We start from the raw sequence: 17,288 nt of genomic DNA on the forward strand, positions 1-17,288 counted from the left end.
GCAGAAATGCTGTAATTAGTCTGAAGAACACAGAGCAGCTGAAGATAATGTGGCCTCGAGACCACGGACGCACTCTTTTCATCCTAGGGAAGATGAACAGGGCCAGTGTGTGTGTGTGTGTGTCAAAACTTCCATCTGTGGGATCTGCCTGTCAGCGATCCATCCTTGTGACAGAGCACCGGAGTCAACCAACTTATAAAGATGAAGTATCTGTTTGGGCTCAGGGTTGTGGGTGTGTGTGTGTGTTCATGATGCTTATTTGGGTCAGTGACAAGGTGGAATATTGTGTCATAAAGTTCATGGTACGGGGTTACTCACCTCATCGTAGTGATGAAGAAAAGGGAGAAAGAGTGTAAGGGTTTCCCAATATTCCTGCTTAGTCTACACATTAATTGTATGTATGTTTTCAGGGCTGGCAATGTGGTATTGGGAAGGAATCTTTCTCCCACTCCCAGCGTTCCTTACTTGCCTGTAGCTCTTTGCATATGGCTGAGGTCCTGTGGCCCATTCCCACCCACTTTCGGTATGTCTGTCATGGTCCTTGGTCAGCTCATGTTTCTGTTGTCATGTTGTTGAGACCCCATGTGTGGCTTCTGACAACACTAGGATATATATACCGTCTCACAGCAAACTTACTGTCTTTGTGCCTGGCCCGTCTTCTGCAATCTTTCCTGAGCTTTTAGGTTTTGGAGTTGTTTAACAAAACCCCAACACTAGGGCTTGAGGAGTCCTTCTCTGTGTTGTTGGTCAGCGTTGTCCAAGATTCCCCAATCATTGCAGACTCTTGCCGTTGTTCTTGGTTGTCCCTAGAGGTAGAAGAAGGTAAGGCCCTGCCACTGAAGACATTCGGTTCAGACACACTGACCTCTAAAGCTTTGTCTGTTTACCTGCAGATAAGTGTAGTCCTTTCCCTGCACCAAGGAACTTTCTCTTTACAACAGATGGAGGTTATTACAGAAATTACTACTCAAGGCTAATGAAGAGTCTCTTGGAGGAGAATCTACAACCGTTTTTTCTTTTTCAAAATAATCCACCCAGTCCAGTCTGTACTTGCCATGTACTCTAGGATATGGAGCGAGACACTAGAGCAGTGTTCTCAACCTTCCTAACTCTGCGGCCCTTTAATACAGTTCCAACCTTCCTAACGCTGTGGCCCTTTAATACAGTTCCTCATGTTGTGGTGACCTCCCCCAACCATAAAATTACTTTTGTTGCCTCTTTGTAACTGTAGTTTTGCTGCTGCTGGCAATTGGAATGTAAATAGCTGATATGTAGATGGTCTTAGCCGACCCATGTGGAAGAGCTATTTGACAGCCCCCCCCAAAGGGGCCACAGCCCATAGGTTGAGAGAATCACTGCACTAGAACATGGTTAACCTAGCATAGACCAGACCTTTGAAGAATGCTGACTCTTCATCCCTCGAAAGACCTCAGCTGTCAGTGACTCTGTAATGAGAGGCGAGAAAGCATCAGTCCCTCCCACTCTGTGCTAGGATTTTGACTGGCTTGATCTTGTGTTGTTCTTCCTGGAGATGTTTTAAAAATCTCTTTTGAGAAATGAAACAAGTGCAAGACACGAAGACCAGGATTATAACCAGCAGGCTTCTTTCTTTATGGTCCATAAATAACTAATTAAACGCATTTTCCAATTATGTGGCTGACGAATTAATGATGACTTCATTGTATATTCCTTATGGGTTAGCACTATTGGACATTTCTCATTTTCAAAAGGTTATTTATCTCCAATGAGGCTGACTTTTAGCTGAATGAATATTCTGATTATTTTGATTTATGAGTTTGAATTTAATATAATACACTAAGCAATAAAAAAAAACAGAAATGACTTAATTAGATCTGAATCTGTAGGTCCTTCAGAAATTTCCATAATAAAACACAAAAACCAAGTTGATTAAAATCAACTTGTAATTCTTATTCTTTACAATTTCCAAGGACGTGATAAGAAGTAGAGCTATGTATATACTAGCCCTGGGACATGCTTCCAGAAGTTGTTTTAACATAATCGCTTGACACTATTGCCCATCACAGACGATGCATATATGAAGTTCATGAAGTCCCCAAATGGAAGGAATTATTTTTCTTTTTTCCTACTAACCTACATCACTTTACAATCTTGGTGATCCCCAAGTCTTTTGTCTTCTGATTTTTTTCTTTCTTTCTTTCTTTCTTTCTTTCTTTCTTTCTTTCTTTCTTTCTTTCTTTCTTTCCATAAAAGTAGAATGAAGAATATGGGAAAAGAAAGCAAAGAAAAACAGTGACAACAAAACCCAAAATTACATATGGAACAAAAGCCAGGTAGACAAGTAAGTGCAATATATAGGCAGTGGAAATACCTAGGCAAAACAGGATGGGATGGTGTGCTAACTGCTTTCATTGCTGATGGGACAAAAGCAACTTAAAGGGCTTGCTTTGTTGGCTCAGGGCTTTAGGATCTACAGCCCATCGCTGCATGGAAGTTATGGCAACTGGAGTGTGAAGATGCTGCTCATACCCTATTCACACTCAAAGAGTGGTCAGTGTTCACACTCAGCTCACTCTTCTTTTTAGTTAGTCTGGGACTTCAGCCAATGGCACAGGACAACCCATATATTAAGAGGGTTTTCACACCTTAACGGACCTAGTGTAGAAACCGAGATATTTGCATGGTGAGTACACATCCAATCAAGTGGACACGATTACACAGTACAGAATACACACACACACACACACACACACACACACACACACACACACGTCAGGTTTATGTCAGGATCTTTTTCAGGTTTGTTTGAAAATATTTCCTTTTAGACTGTGGTTTGTGATTTTTGTCTTGATAACAGTTTCTGCAGAACAATTTTTCATCTTGATGAGTTATAACTTATCAACCTACACTTTCACAAACTGGTTTTTGTGTTATTTCTAAAAACTCTTGGACAACATCTTGTAACATTTTCCTGTTTTTTTTTCCCCAAAGGCTTATAATAAATACTACATTTACATTTCTGTCCATTTGAAGCTCAATTTTCGCACATATAAAATTGATTATTATGATATATCTATACTATCTTTCATCTTTGAGTTGACTTTTTAAAGTTTTGTTAAAATCAAATGTTCATTATTTTGTTGGATCTATTCCTGAGCAAGTCACTGTCTGTGCATTGATCTTTGTGTCAGTCTTTCAACTAGTACCACGCTCTCTTCAAACTGTAGCTTTATACCATGTTATTTGATAATGTGATTTTACAGCTTTGTTCTTTTAAAATCATTTTAGCCACGTAGTTCATTATATTTAGTTCTTCAATTTTGTTATTTGAATCAGTTTTTACGTACTTATAAAATTCTTCTGGGACTTTGGTAAGAATTGCATTAAATGTATAAAACATTTTGTCCACCATTGGAATTTTGTAACACATCTTCACTGTGTTAAGATTTCCAAACCAGAAGGTAATTTCAGTCCCTAGGAATGTGATGGGAGGAAGGAGCTGGATCTTATCCTGTGCTGTTGCAAAGCCTTTCTTTTAGGGCATTTATGACTTGTTTAGGGTCTTCTAAAGTCAGTTTTTGGTCCTCTCTTTTGTCTTGCCATAGGTCATCCATGTAATGGTATCCATGAAGGCCTGATTTAATAAAGGTTCTAACGCATGCGAGACAGCTTCTTGGCAAATGGTAGGACTGTTAGCCATACCTTAAGAGAGTATACTCCACTCATATCTATCTGCTGGTCCCGAATTATTGTCTTTGGGTACCAAGAAGGCAAAGCACTTGCCATCTTATTCATGATTCAGTATTAAGAAGAGGCAATCATTAATTTCCAAAATGAATAGGGAAGTATTTACAGGCATGGCAGAGGCAAGGGGGAAGCCACATTAAGGCAAAGAGAAAAGAAGAAAACAAGGCCCCAAACCAAAATAAAACAAAAGATTTCCAATCCATAAACATGATATACTTTCCCACTTATTTAGATCCTCTTATTTCTTGTTAATATCTTGTGGTTTTTACTGTATAGGCTGGTGGATTTTCAAGGATGTATACCTAAGCTTATCATACTTGAGTGGTATTTTAGTTGGTAATAAAGCTTGGTTCTCAATTGTTCACTGTATTTGTAGAGAAACACAACTGATTCCCATGTCTTATATTTTTGGTTGTGAGCCTAGTCTTTAATGGCTGAGCCATCTCTCCAGCCCTGAATGGCATGTCTTAACTGCTTTACCTGTAGCCTTGCTGGATGCACTTAGGAATAATACATTAAGATTTTTGTCAGGGAATTTTTGTGGAAGAGTGTGAGAAAAGATGGAGGAACCATAGTGGTCAAGGATACCACTAAAAAACCTACAGAGGTAAATTCAGCTGGGCCCACAGGAGCTTACAGAGACTGAACCTCCAGACAAAGAGCGTGCATGGACTGAACCTAGACCCGCCTACACACATGTATCAGATATGCGGCTGGGTCATAATGTGGGTACCCTAACGATGGGATAGGAGTCATCTGTGACCCTTTGGACTTTGGATCCCTTTCTCTTGGTTGGCTTGCCTTTTTTTTTTTTTTTTTTTTTTTTGGCTTTGGTGGGAGAGGATGCACTCAGTCCTGCTGCAACTTGAGGTACCAAGAGTGGGTTGGGTATCCCTTATAGGCCTCCCATTCTCAGAGAAGAAAAAATGAGGAGAATTGGAGGAAGGGAGTGTGAGTGCGGGACTGGGATGAGAGGATGGAGGAGGTCTACGGTTAGGCTATAAAATGAACAAACAAACAAACAAATAAATAAATGAAAAGAGAGGAAACAATCAAAAAAAGATTTTGTGAAAAAAAAAAGTCATGAACCAACTGAAAAAGTATTCTTAGAAATGAAACAAAGAGGAATTTGCTCCTTGGAGTGAAATGTCTCCTCCTGTTTTAGACCAATAATCTCAAGAGAGAGAGAGAGATTTCTCGGAATAATGACCGTCCTTCCCCCTGTTTTCATATTTCTCCTCCCTTCTTCCTCTATTGCACAGCACTGGGTAATCCAAATCATCATTTGTTTGTCCATGACATTTTACATCATATGAAGAGTGGTGTTTTTTTTTTTCTTTCTTCTTTTGCCCGAGAATGTATTGTAAGAGCTTGCTTAGTCTTGCTACCTCCCCATTTATAAAAAGAGTATGGTTAAAGGATATTCCTGGGTTACCATGCCCTCTGCTTCTCAGCATCTCCACCCCATGTCTTTATTGGCCTACTTTTATTTCATAAACAAAAGGGTTTAGGCTAATAATAGTACAACACTTTGGGTATTTAAGGCCGGGGCTCAGAAAGGACTAGAAAACAATGTGGTGGTGATAGGCAGGTCGTTAGAGCAGGCTGGGTTTCTTGTGGTCACGTAATTACTGAACCACGTTGTCTAGTTTCCCAGATGTTCTTCTTTCGCATGACACAGGGCTTTGCTTTGCATGAACTAAATGAGATATCTGGGTACAGTAATATTTCAGAAAATGGTCAATTGGAATATTTTGTTGAGAAGGGGAGCGATTGCAATTTTTTTCCTCTTACATTATCAAAAATCTTCAAAAACTTTTTGAAGCATGGAAGTATTTGTTTGTGGTTTTTTTTTTTTTTTGCGGGGGGGGGGGAGGGAAGATGTTCAGTTGTTAAGGATAAAAGAAACCCCAATTATCACTCTCAGCTTCTAGGGTAATGCTTTATCTTATTCCATATCTCCTTTTCCTACCCTCCTTCCTATCCTAACCGGGTGACTCATCCCCCACCCTGGAAATTGGTGTTGTTACAGACCATTGAACAGACCTGTATACTCCATCAAGAATACTGAGTCAATGTACTCTTTTGTAGTAGAAAGAGAAAGAAATTAAGTAGAAAAGCAGGTGTTAATGGGGGGGGAAAACGGATCTGCATAAAGAAACACTAGGCACTGAATCACTTGGCAGCATCAACTAAAAGCCAGCACTGACTGTCTATCCTGTGGTCACACCACAGGCTTAACCCCATCTTCTGCGTGGCCTGGACTAGAAGGGGTGCCTGGGAATTGAAGTCGGTCTTATGTGAAGAGTCAGAACAGCATGATTTGTAAAGTGCAGCTGACGGAATATAGCCAGCAAGTGTTGTTCCATAACAAATATGAGGAAAACTAGTGGTCTAGAATAAAAGAAAACTCCTAATTAGATATGCCATAAATTGGGGGTAGGAGGGGAGAAAAATAATACAAAATATAAGGAAGCATGGAATTAGTGCCAATTGAGAAAACTAATGGCTCATAAACCGAAGCAGCTGACCTCAAACACTATCAGGTTTCTTAGGGGGCCTGATTTATATTATTTGTTCAAGGAGGACTGAAAGAAATCTCCACAATTGTTATCAAGATCCTGTTTAATGTTCGCTATCTTGAAAAGTTTCCCTGGTGTCTGCATGATAGAAGCTGGTCAGCCCTGGTCATTGCTCTTCCTGGACCTCGTTTGCACTGGTTATACTTTGAACACTAGAGAAGCTTCCAGATGCAGCCTTCTTCTGCCTTGAAGGGTGCGGAAGCTCAGAAGTAAACCACATTGACCTGACAACTCAATCTCCATGCGTGCTGGATCCAAGCTACCTCATGAAGAACGCAATGTTCTCTTCTGTGTAATGCGTGGCAGTGCATTTGGAGTGGGACAACTGATAATGAGCTGAGAAGTTTATTTATTAAATATGAATCCGGTTTTAACCATGGAAATAGATCTAAGAGTCTTGGGTTTCCAGTATTAATATCTTGTGCACATATCTGCAGGAGATTGTTTCTAGGTTAAATTAGCACACGCAAGCTAAGATCCATGCCGGGCTGCCTTAAGTATAAATGCTCCAGTGTAAATGCCAACAGGCAAAGTAGCAGAAAACTAAGACACAACTCTATGATAATTCCATAGTCTCCAGACCAGCTGGTATGTGTTTCTAATATCTTTTTCATCCAAGTCCCCAGGGCAATGTGAATACCTAACCACATCAAAGGCCCCCTAGATGTGCACTCTTTTCCTATCCTAGTGAGAGAAATCTCACTTCGGCCTAAGCCAGTGAGTCTCAATATGCCTTAACAAACTCGGTAAAATAAAGGCAAGTAAGATTTTATAGCATCCTAAATTTACTAGGGCTATAGCGCTATGGTAAAATTATGTTTTTATTCATATATTCAGATTACATCTTTTTCTACTTTGGGGGAACTAAAAATCATCTTAGAATGAAAAACATAGTTGGGAAATTTTAAATGTGTTGGCACAGAGTAAAATTGTATTTTATGTGGCTTTTATGATGCGTTTTCTAAATTTCCAGGATTGTGAAATTCCAAACCCTGAGAGTCACTGGCTAACCTCTTTTTTGGGGATGTCAGAACAGTTATTTCAGAGTTATTGAGAGGCATTCTTTTTTTTTTTTTTTTTTTTTTTTTTTTTTTTTTTTGGTTTTTTCGAGACAGGGTTTCTCTGTGTAGTCTTGGCTGTCCTAGACTCGCTTTGTAGTCCAGGCTGGCCTCGAACTCACAGCGATCCGCCTATCTCTGCCTCCCGAGTGCTGGGATTAAAGGCGTGCGCCACCACGCCCGGCCCTTTGAGAGGCATTCTTAACTCTACCAAGAGCATTCCTCCGACTTTCCTACGGAGTATTAAAAGGTATCTAAGAAATAAAGTATACTTTATTTATACTTCTTAGCCTCTCCATGATCTGCATGTCAACTGTGTACACATTTAAAAATGAGTCAATAAATGGGACACAACAGAATTTAGGCTATAGCAAGGCAGCCAGTGTAGGAGATGGTCAGGGCTGTGCCATTAAAGAGCTGCAAACTTTGAGAGGACTGTGCTCAGGGTCAGGGACTTCCCGAGTCGATATAAAGTGAGAAGATGTCTCCAATGTGATTCAGTTTGCTTTGTGAAAAGACCATGGATGAGAGATTTGAAATGCTGCTCGGAGTCCACAGACTCACTCCGCAGAGAAAAATGACACCAATGTTCCTTAGGATGAAATGACGGCAAATATATCCTAATGTTTATCTTTCAAAATACAAATTCAGAAAAAATGAATGGAAACATATCAAGCCCAGAATGTGTATATACTTCCTAGTTTGGTTTCTCTTGCTGTGATCAACACTATGAGAGGAAGCAACTTAGAGACAGGGAGGGAAAGTTTTGTTTAGATTACATTTGCACATCACAATCTATCGCCTAGGGAATGAGGGAAGAAGCTGGAGGCAGGAATTCGGAGGCAGGAACTGAGTCAGAGACAATGGAAGAATTTTCTAGCTTACTTAGTTGATATATATTATGTTAAATATATAATAATTATATTATCTTCTTATGTATTACACATAATAGTTATATATTATATTATATAACACAATATATTATATTATCAATTTATTTATATTATATGATAATAAATAAATTATATTCACATTATATATTATTTGTAATATGTAAATATGTAATATTTAAATTATATATTATAATATTTAAATTATATATGTATAAAAGTGTATACACACACACATATGTGTGTGTCACAACAGTTATTTCAGAGTTATTGAGAGGCATTCTTAACTCTACCAAGAGAGTGTGTGTGTGTGTATATATATATATATCCAAGGCCTATCTCCCTAGGGATGACACAATCCAGATTGTGTTTGTCTCTCTTACATTAATCAGCAACGAAGAAAATGCTCCAGACATGTAACAGTGCAGACAATTCCTCTACTGAGGCCCCCTCTTCCCAGTTTGTGTCAAGTTATTGTGCAGCAGTTTTGAGTTTGAAACATTTTTATCCTGCAGGGGAGCTCATTGGGACTGAAAGTAAATAACTCACAACAGCTTCATTAGGCTCTGCCCTCCTCAAGGGTGTTTACTTTTTGTGAGAAGAACAAGTGGGAAAAGTTTAGAAACACTACTCTAAGTTCACAAACTCACTCCTTCTGAGAAAAATGACATCAAAGTTCTTAAGATGAAACAAGTGGGAGTAAAGACTTCTGGGAGTCATGTTCAGGCAAGCTGAGCTGGAAAGGAGGCTCGTAGACAAGCTTAGCCTCCAAGAATCAGCAGAAAACCAGCCCAACTGCCAGGAAGAAACATAGACAAAGCAAACTGCCTGGAACAGGCTCAGGGCGGCTGAACCACCTAGAAAGGACACCCTCCTACCTATTGAGCTGCCTGAGAGCTGTGCAGTGTGCTCCAGGCTTCCAGCTTCTGTGAGCTGTCACCCATTCTAGGGTGGGGTTTGGGGAAGCAACTGTCTTTGAGTCATTTCTGCTCCTGTGAGTAGCCTCTCACCCATATTCCTATAAGGAGCCCCAATAAAAATTGTTTCCCCAAGTTGGATATTGGTGGTATCCATACTTTGGCCTATTGTAGGTACCCTGTCTGAGAGGAGTACATGTGTTCACGGTGAATCTCTTCAGGAAAAATCTGTCACACAACGCTCATTTTAAAAAGCTAATCCATAGCCAGGTGTGGTGGTGCGTGCCTGTAATCCCAGCACTCAAGGCGACAGAGGCAGATGGATCTCTGTGAGTTTGAGGCCAGCCTGGTCTACAAACTGAGTCCAGGACAGCCAAGGCGACACCAACAAACCCTGTCTCAAAAAAACCAAAAACAAACAAACAAACAAATCCCCACAAAATTCATTTATACATATCCTTGATTCCTCAGGCTTTGGCAGAATCCTTCAACCAGCAGTGCTAAATAATTAATAATTAACAACAACAACAAAACAACAACAACAATAACAACAATAATAATTGTGGGGTCCACTTAAATTCAACATAACTGAAATATGACCCGGGTTGCAGAACAGTCTTGGGAGCTGAACTGTGACCTTGGAGGGACATTATCCAGCATATTTAAAAGATGAAACCATAAAATGAGGTGGGCATGGGGTGGGCATGGGGTGGGCTATAGCACTGTCAAATAATATTTTGACATAAGAAGTTGAGGAAGGCAGTTTTCATCAGTTAGGATAGGCATAGATTCCTCGGTCTGAGAACGTGAACTTAGCTAACCTTGCCAGCAAGGTGGAGAAATTGTCCTTGACATGCCTGAACTTGGACAATTGTCTCCTTACAAGTTGTCCCTGAGATGTCTAGACTCAGACAACTGTTTCCTTACAACAGAAGCCGTTCAGCCATTAGGAAGTCCCCAGCTTTCCTAGAGCCTTGGGACCTTGAACTCAGTTTCTCCCTGTGATTAACTGGAGTCTGAAAATGAAGTCCAGAGCTCAGCAGCTTGCAGCCCATAGGTGATCCCTGGATGGAGTCTATCAGCCAAGTGGAAATCTGCTGAGACAAATACAGACTAGGGACAGAAGTAAAATTTCCTAGTAATTGGGGAAAGTGAAGAGTCCCAAGACCAGGGGAAATTTTTTTTTTTCATTTTCATGAACAGGTAAATGTATTTATCTGGAATCTATTTGACCTGTGGAAGGTAGATACCAGTCATTTTCTGAAGCTGATAAAAATCTTTTTAAATTTACAAAAAGAGATAAATTTTAGATATGTTAGCATTACCATTGTTTGTAATCTGTATTGAAGCCCATATCATAGAGAAGGCAACAGAAATACACTCATATATTATATTATAGTAGAAGTTTGGGAAACAATTTAAAATCTTGATCTTATGACTATGATAGTGTTTCTATAGTGGAATTTTTTTTCTTACCAGAGTTAGACTCATAACTTATCTGAATTCCATCAATGTTAAAACTCTGAACATTGTCTTAATATAACAGTGGCATAGTGAGGGGAAGAAATCTGAAGCTTTTTAAAAAATTTCCTTTTATATACCTTAAATTATTTTCTCCTCACCATTTAGGTTTTCACATCCTCTAACCTTCAAAACATGCATTTGTCTACCTTAAAACATCTTTTTAGACCCTCCAAGCTTCATAGCTTGTATTTATCAACCTTAATAGATCTTCTTAGACCCTAAAACATTTTCTTAGAATCTCATAATTTAAGCTTCTGTATTCTCCAATCTTACATAAACTTTATATCTTTTTTCCCATCCAATTATTCACTATGAAACCCAGGTAGGTGATTACTGGCGGCAGCTATTGCAAAATGAGTTTCTTTGGATAAAGGAATAGTAAAAAGTTACTTCTTTCATTATTAGTCTAGTCTACAACCCCATCAGAGACTTGAGGAAAATTAATTTTAGCAGAAAGTATAATTCAAAAGGCCTATGTGACAATTAAAGTGACAGACACTTACCCATTACCTAAATGGACACCCCACTAGGCTCCTGCTGCCAAGCCTGGCAAGTCTGAGAGGGCTTCCTGTGGAGGAGGCACTTGGGAGACTGACCTTATTTTGTCGTAAGCAATGTGAGGCATCGCTATAATGTCCTTATTTGTCTACAGTTCAGGATGAGCCCTAGCAGTGGTCAAGGCATTAGGGAAGGCTTGCCCAGTGGTTAGCATTAGCACAATACAGGTGGAGCCATTTGTGCCCCATCTATCTTCTTTAGAGACCTTGAGGTCACCACTAAGAGCTGGGCTCTCTGTCATGGTAAGTTTTAAGAAAACATTAAATGCCATATTCAGCAGATCTCTGAAGTACCAGACAACTATCTTCTGAAGTATATTCGAATAGACAAAATTTGAATTTTTTTTCTGTTACCTGTCCTAGGCTACTTTTGAAAACATATACTGGAGGCCAAATAAGGCTTATTCTTGTTTGGTTTGAGCCTTTAAAAATCACTATTTAGAATTGAAGTCTCAAGATAAGATTTTTTAGATATAGAGACTGGAAACTTTCTATGACTGTGACTGAGGGGGACCTCCCCCCCCCCCCGTATATGCTCATGGGGTATCAAGTCTCTTCTTGGTAGCCTGCTATCCTTCCTCTGAGTGCCACTAGGCCTCCCCATCCAGGGAACGTGGTCAAATACGGGGCACCAGAGTTCGTGTGAAAGTCAGTCCCCACTCTCGGCTCAACTGTGGAGAATGTCCTGACCTTTGGCAGATCTGGGTGTGGGTTCAGTGTTTACTACACGTATAGTCCTTGGATGGTGTCATAGTTTGAGCAGGACCCCTGGGCCCAGATCCGCCCATCATAATGTTCTTCTTGTAGGTTTCTAGGACCCTCTGGATCCTTCTATTTCCCCATTCTCCCTTGCTTCTCTCACCTACAGTCCCAATAGGAAGTCTTCCCCTTTGTCCCACTTTCTTGGTAAGTGAAGACTTTCATGGGACATACCCCTAGGGCTAGTGTCCAGATATAAGTGAGTATATACCATTTGACTCTGTTTCTGGGTTAATTCACTCATTATGATAATTTCTAGTTCAATTCATTTGTCCACAAATTTCAGGAATTCCTTGTTTTTAATAGCTGAGTAGTATTCCATAGTGTAAATGTACCACAGTTTCTTTATCCATTCTTCTACTGAGGGACACTTAGGCTGTTTCCATGTTCTGGAAGGCTGCTATGAACATAGTTGAGCAAATTTTCTTGTTGTGTGCTGGAGCATCTTCTGGGTATAGTCCAAGGAGTGGAATAGTTGAGTCTTGAGGAAGCCTTATTTCCAGTGTTCTGAGATAGCGCCAGATAGATTTCCAAAGTGGCTGTACTAGTTTGCATTCCCACCAACAATGAAGGAGTGTTCCTCTGTCTCCACATCCTAGCCAGCATGTGGTGTTGCTTGAGTTTTTGATCTTAGCCATTCTGATGGGTGTAAGATGGAATCTCAGAGTTGTTTTGATTTGCATTTCCCTGATGATTAAAGATGTTGAGCATTTCTTTAAGTGTTTCTCAGCCATTCGATATTCCTCTGTTGAGAATTCTGTTTAGTTCTGAGCCCTATTTCTCAATTGGGTTATTTGGTTTGGTGGTGTTTAATTTCTTGAGTTCTTTATATATTTTGGATATTAGACCTTTGTCAGATGTAGGGTTGGTGAAGATCTTTTCCCAGTCTATAGACTGTCTCTTTGTTCTCTTGACAGTGTCTCCTGCCTTACAGAAGCTTCTCAGCCTCATGAGGTCCCATTTATTAATTGTTGACCTTAAGGCCTGGGGGCTGTTGGTGCTCTGTTCAGGAAGTTGACTCCTGTGCCAATGTGTTCCATACTCTTCCCCCCTTTTTCTTCTAGCCAGTTTAGTGTCTCTGGTTTTATGTTGAGGTATTTGATCCACTTGGACTTGAGTTTTGTGCATGGTGACAATATGGGTCCAATTGCATTTTTTTTTACATGTAGACATCCAGTTAGACCAGCACCATTTGTTGAAGATGCTATCCTTTTTCCATTGAATAGATTTGGCTTCTTTGTCAAAAATCAAGTGACCATATGTGTGTGGGTTCATTTCTGGGTCTTTGGTTTGATTCCACTGATCAACCAGCCTATTGCTGTGCCAGTACCATGCTGTTTTAATTACTGCTGCTTTATAGTACAGCTTGAGATCAGGTATGGAAATTCATCCGGAGGATCTTTTATTGTACAGGATTGTTTTAGCTATTCTGGGTTTTTTGTTTTTCCATTGAATAGTTTGGAAAAGACATAGTTTTTTTTTTTAATCAGATAACATTCTCTTTTCTCCCTTACCCCTTTTTTCTTCCCTCCTTGTCCTTGTTTTACCCTCTCATCTTTACCTTCCTCTTTCCCCTCCTCTTCTTCCTCTCTCTCTTCTGTGTCTCTGCCTCTGTGTCTGTGTCTGAGTCTGTCTCTCTGTCTCTGTTTCTGTCTCTGTCTCTGTCTCTGTCTCTGTCTCTTTCTCTGTCTCTGTGTCTCTATCTCTGTGTCTCTGTCTCTGTCTCTCTCTCAGCTTTCTTCTGGTAGCTCAACTAGCTCAGAACTCACTGCGTAGATAAGACTGGCCTTATTATAGCAATCCTTCTGCCCCAGCCAGCTAAGTTCTAGAATCACAGATGTGAGTGTGCACATCTGGCTATCAGGTAGCTCTCGCAATGCTGCCCAGCACCAGGTGGACCCTCCCACGTCTTGTTAACTAGCACCTAGTTCTCCAGCTACACTGGGAATCTGTTCCCTTTTCTCCTCCACTGTGCTTTCTCTAGAGATTCTAGAGCCTTAGGTCAAGAAGGTCTCAGGCCTTCTGTTTTTTAAAGACTTGATATCATCATCACTGGCTACATTCCTTTTAAAGGAAACTCCTTGACCGTTCATGACTCCTCCGTTAACCCTGAGCACTTTAATTGGTATCTGCATAGACTGCCTTGAATGTTACCCCATGGACTGTTTGTTTTAGACTCTGCGGTCCTTCATGAGCTCTCTGGGGACTAATGTTTGTTTGCTATTGGAATCTGAGAAAGGAAGGACCTTGGTGAAATGCTTCTGAAAGCCTTGTCCTCTGGGAAACAAAAGCTCCCCCTTGCCTTGTGTGAGTGCAGCTCTGTGTATCAGCACTTTATCACACACAGCTGCTCTGTTTTATTTCTACAGTCCTGGGTGAAAGGCCTTCTGCTGTAACTAACTTTTTACTAGTGTTCTAAACCAGACATGATTTACAGAAGAGTTTTTTGTTTGTTTTTTTTAAACAAAGGAGACCCTGAGACTCTGCAAGTGTTTCTCCTCTACAGCTGATAGTAGGAATTGTTTAAAGGACATTTGGGCTTCCTATTTGTGTGCAGGCGTGTGTGTGTGTGTGTTTTCATGCATGTGCATGCCTGCACCCTCGTGCACACACACATTGAAGGAATAGATTCTGTACCACTAGGACAGCCTTACGAAGTACTTACAGATGAATCTGTCTGAGCCTGCCACACTTCCTGCTTTTACTATTTATTTTTATTTTTATTTTTTCCTTTTCCTATTTAAATAGACCTTCGGCTAGTTATTGTGCTGACTTGTAGGGGCAAAACAGTGAATTAATCATGGTCTCTGTGCCAAAGGAAACTTACTGCAGCCTCTACATCTTAGGAGAATAACCATTATTTAAACACAGAGCTAGATATAGTCAAACCCAAGCAGCTACGATTTCCTCAGTAGAAGACACAGAAGGGCCTCTGGATATGATTCCCCTTGCTTTTTGCCTAGCTGCATGAGAAGTGGTTGCTTTGACAGCTTTAGCTGGTGTTTGGTCAAAAATCACAAAGCTAATGAAAAAGCTCAATTCCTGGTGTTGCTTCTTGTTGTTGTTGTTGTTGTTATTGCTGTTATTGTTTTCAAAGCTACTTAAATTTGAACACTCTGAGCTGTCACTTTTCCTGGAGATACACTGAGAAAACCTTTTCATCTGGGAACTTTCACAAGTTTGTTCCTTTGCCTGGGTGTCACCCTACACTGACCTGTGGGGAATTCTAGTGCCAGGGGAGAAGTTCAGCTGGCTGGTCCTAAGAGCAAGGCTACAGAAGGCAGGAAACATGGGTTTGAACCCACTCCACACAGGACATGGAGCCAAGGAAACCAAAGTCAGGTCACACCAGTCACTGCTGGCTTCTGGGGTGCCTGGTTGCCAAACTTTAACCCAGCTCTGTGTTTGTTTGTTTGTTTGTTTGTGTGTTTGTTTTTATTCACTACTTTTTCTATTTTTAAACTTCACTTTACATCCCAATCACAGCCCCCTCCCTCCTCTCCTCTTGGTTCTATTTTCCCTCCCTTTTCCCCATCCTCCCTACCCTACCCCTCAGAAAAGGGGAACTCCCCCTACTGACCCACCCCAGTATATCAAGTCACATCAGGACTGAGTGCATCTTCTTCCACAGTGGCCTGGCAAGACAGCTTCACCAGGAAGAAATGATCAAAAAGCAGACAACAGACTCCATGTCAGAGACAGCCCCTGATCTTCTAACTAGGGGACCCATATGAAGACCAAGCTGCAATCTCCTCCTGTTGGATGTGTTTGCTTCTTTCTGTTCTAGAGCTTTTACGTGGGCTTTTAAATTTCTAGTATGAGAACTGTCCTGTTTTTATTTGTTTGTTTATTTATTTATTTATTTATTATGTATACAGTGCTTTGCCTGTACATGCACCTGCAGTCCAGAATAGGGCATCAGATCACATTATATATGGTTGTGAGCCACCATGTGGTTGCTGGGAATTTAATTCAGGACCTCTGGAGGCACAGCCAGTAGGCTTAACCTCTGAGCCATCTCTCCAGCCCCCAATTTCTTTATAAAGGTGCTTAGTGCTATGAACTTTCCTTTTAGCATTGCTTTCATTGTGTTCTGTAAGTCTAGGTATGCTGTATCTTCATTTTCACTTAATTCTAGAAAGTCTTAATTTCTTTCCTAACCCAATGGTCTTTGAGTAGAGAGTTGTTCAGTCTCCATGACTTTGTATATTTTCTTGACTTTCCCTTCCCAATCATTGGTGCTCACAGAGCAGACAGACTCATGAGGGTCTGACTTTTCTCCTCATCACGGTGTGTCCCCCATACTGAGGACTTATGCCTTCTTGTATGTGCATAGTAAGAGCTTCTCACAGAGGAAATGTCTAACCATGATTTTATTATCAGAATACATGCTACCGTTAGAGAACTCGGGATGGCTTTTTAGACAATTAGGTTAGATTAAATAGAAGTATCCAAGTAAGAGGCCTTTTGCAAGGTATATAGGTTTACTAGAAAGAATTCCCCCATTAGCAGAAAGCTGGCAAAGACCCTGTCTTTCCACAGCTTCCTCACTTATTGCAATAAAGAGATTGTAGAATTCCCAACCAAGCAAATTAATTTTAGAAAGCACTTAGAAGCTGACCCTAAAGAGCCTGTGGTGACCATTGGAAAGATTCGCAGAGTATAACATGATGGCCACAGAGTAAATGTGATTCCCACATCTTGATTCCAGATTGGAATGTAAAATATATTATGTAGGTCCATTGTCCATTATCTATTATTTTATACTTGTTCTGTAGCTTTGTCCAGAGTAAGCATAAAACATGCTATATCTTCTGAACATTTTACTTATCAATATAATGATCACACATATTACTATTGTTTTACCTGAGAAGAAAGTGAAATGGATGGTCTATTGAGATTTTTCTAGCTACAATAGGGAGTGGGAAAATGGTTTATATGATCAGTAGATGAGGATTCTGGTGGTGGACAAGTGATTGACATGGTTCTACTATTTCCCCCTGTGAATTAAAACCAAAGTGGCTTATTTATAAATTTTTCTGTTTTCCACTTGCTTTATCACGATCCTGTTTAGCCAGCAGCATGCTACAAAAGCCATAGCTTCTTGAAGGAAAGACATAACTCAGATTGTTGTATTTGTTAATTCCAGAGTCACCTTTTTTTTTAAAGGTTTGTTTGTTTGTTTGGTTGGTTCCTTGCAGCAGGGTTGTAAACTACACAGTTCAGCTGGCTCCCATCTGATAACCCTCCAGGACCCCCTTCCCACGTCTTAGGA

The 17,288-nt window shown here is 40.3% G+C and overlaps 1 long non-coding RNA gene across 1 annotated transcript; it reads right to left on the reverse strand.

Annotated features, from left to right (window-relative positions):
- Positions 1 to 642: 642 nt before the first annotated feature.
- LOC311609011 lies at positions 643 to 2,209 on the reverse strand. The gene is made up of 3 exons (XR_014783228.1): positions 2,117 to 2,209; positions 1,393 to 1,445; positions 643 to 806 (listed from the first exon to the last, which is right to left on the reverse strand). It is a non-coding gene; the product is annotated as an uncharacterized lncRNA (long non-coding RNA).
- Positions 2,210 to 17,288: the final 15,079 nt, after the last annotated feature.

Source organism: Acomys minous, assembly GCF_964271855.1.
Source record: "Acomys minous genome assembly, chromosome: 11".
NCBI lineage: Eukaryota > Metazoa > Chordata > Mammalia > Rodentia > Muridae > Acomys > Acomys minous.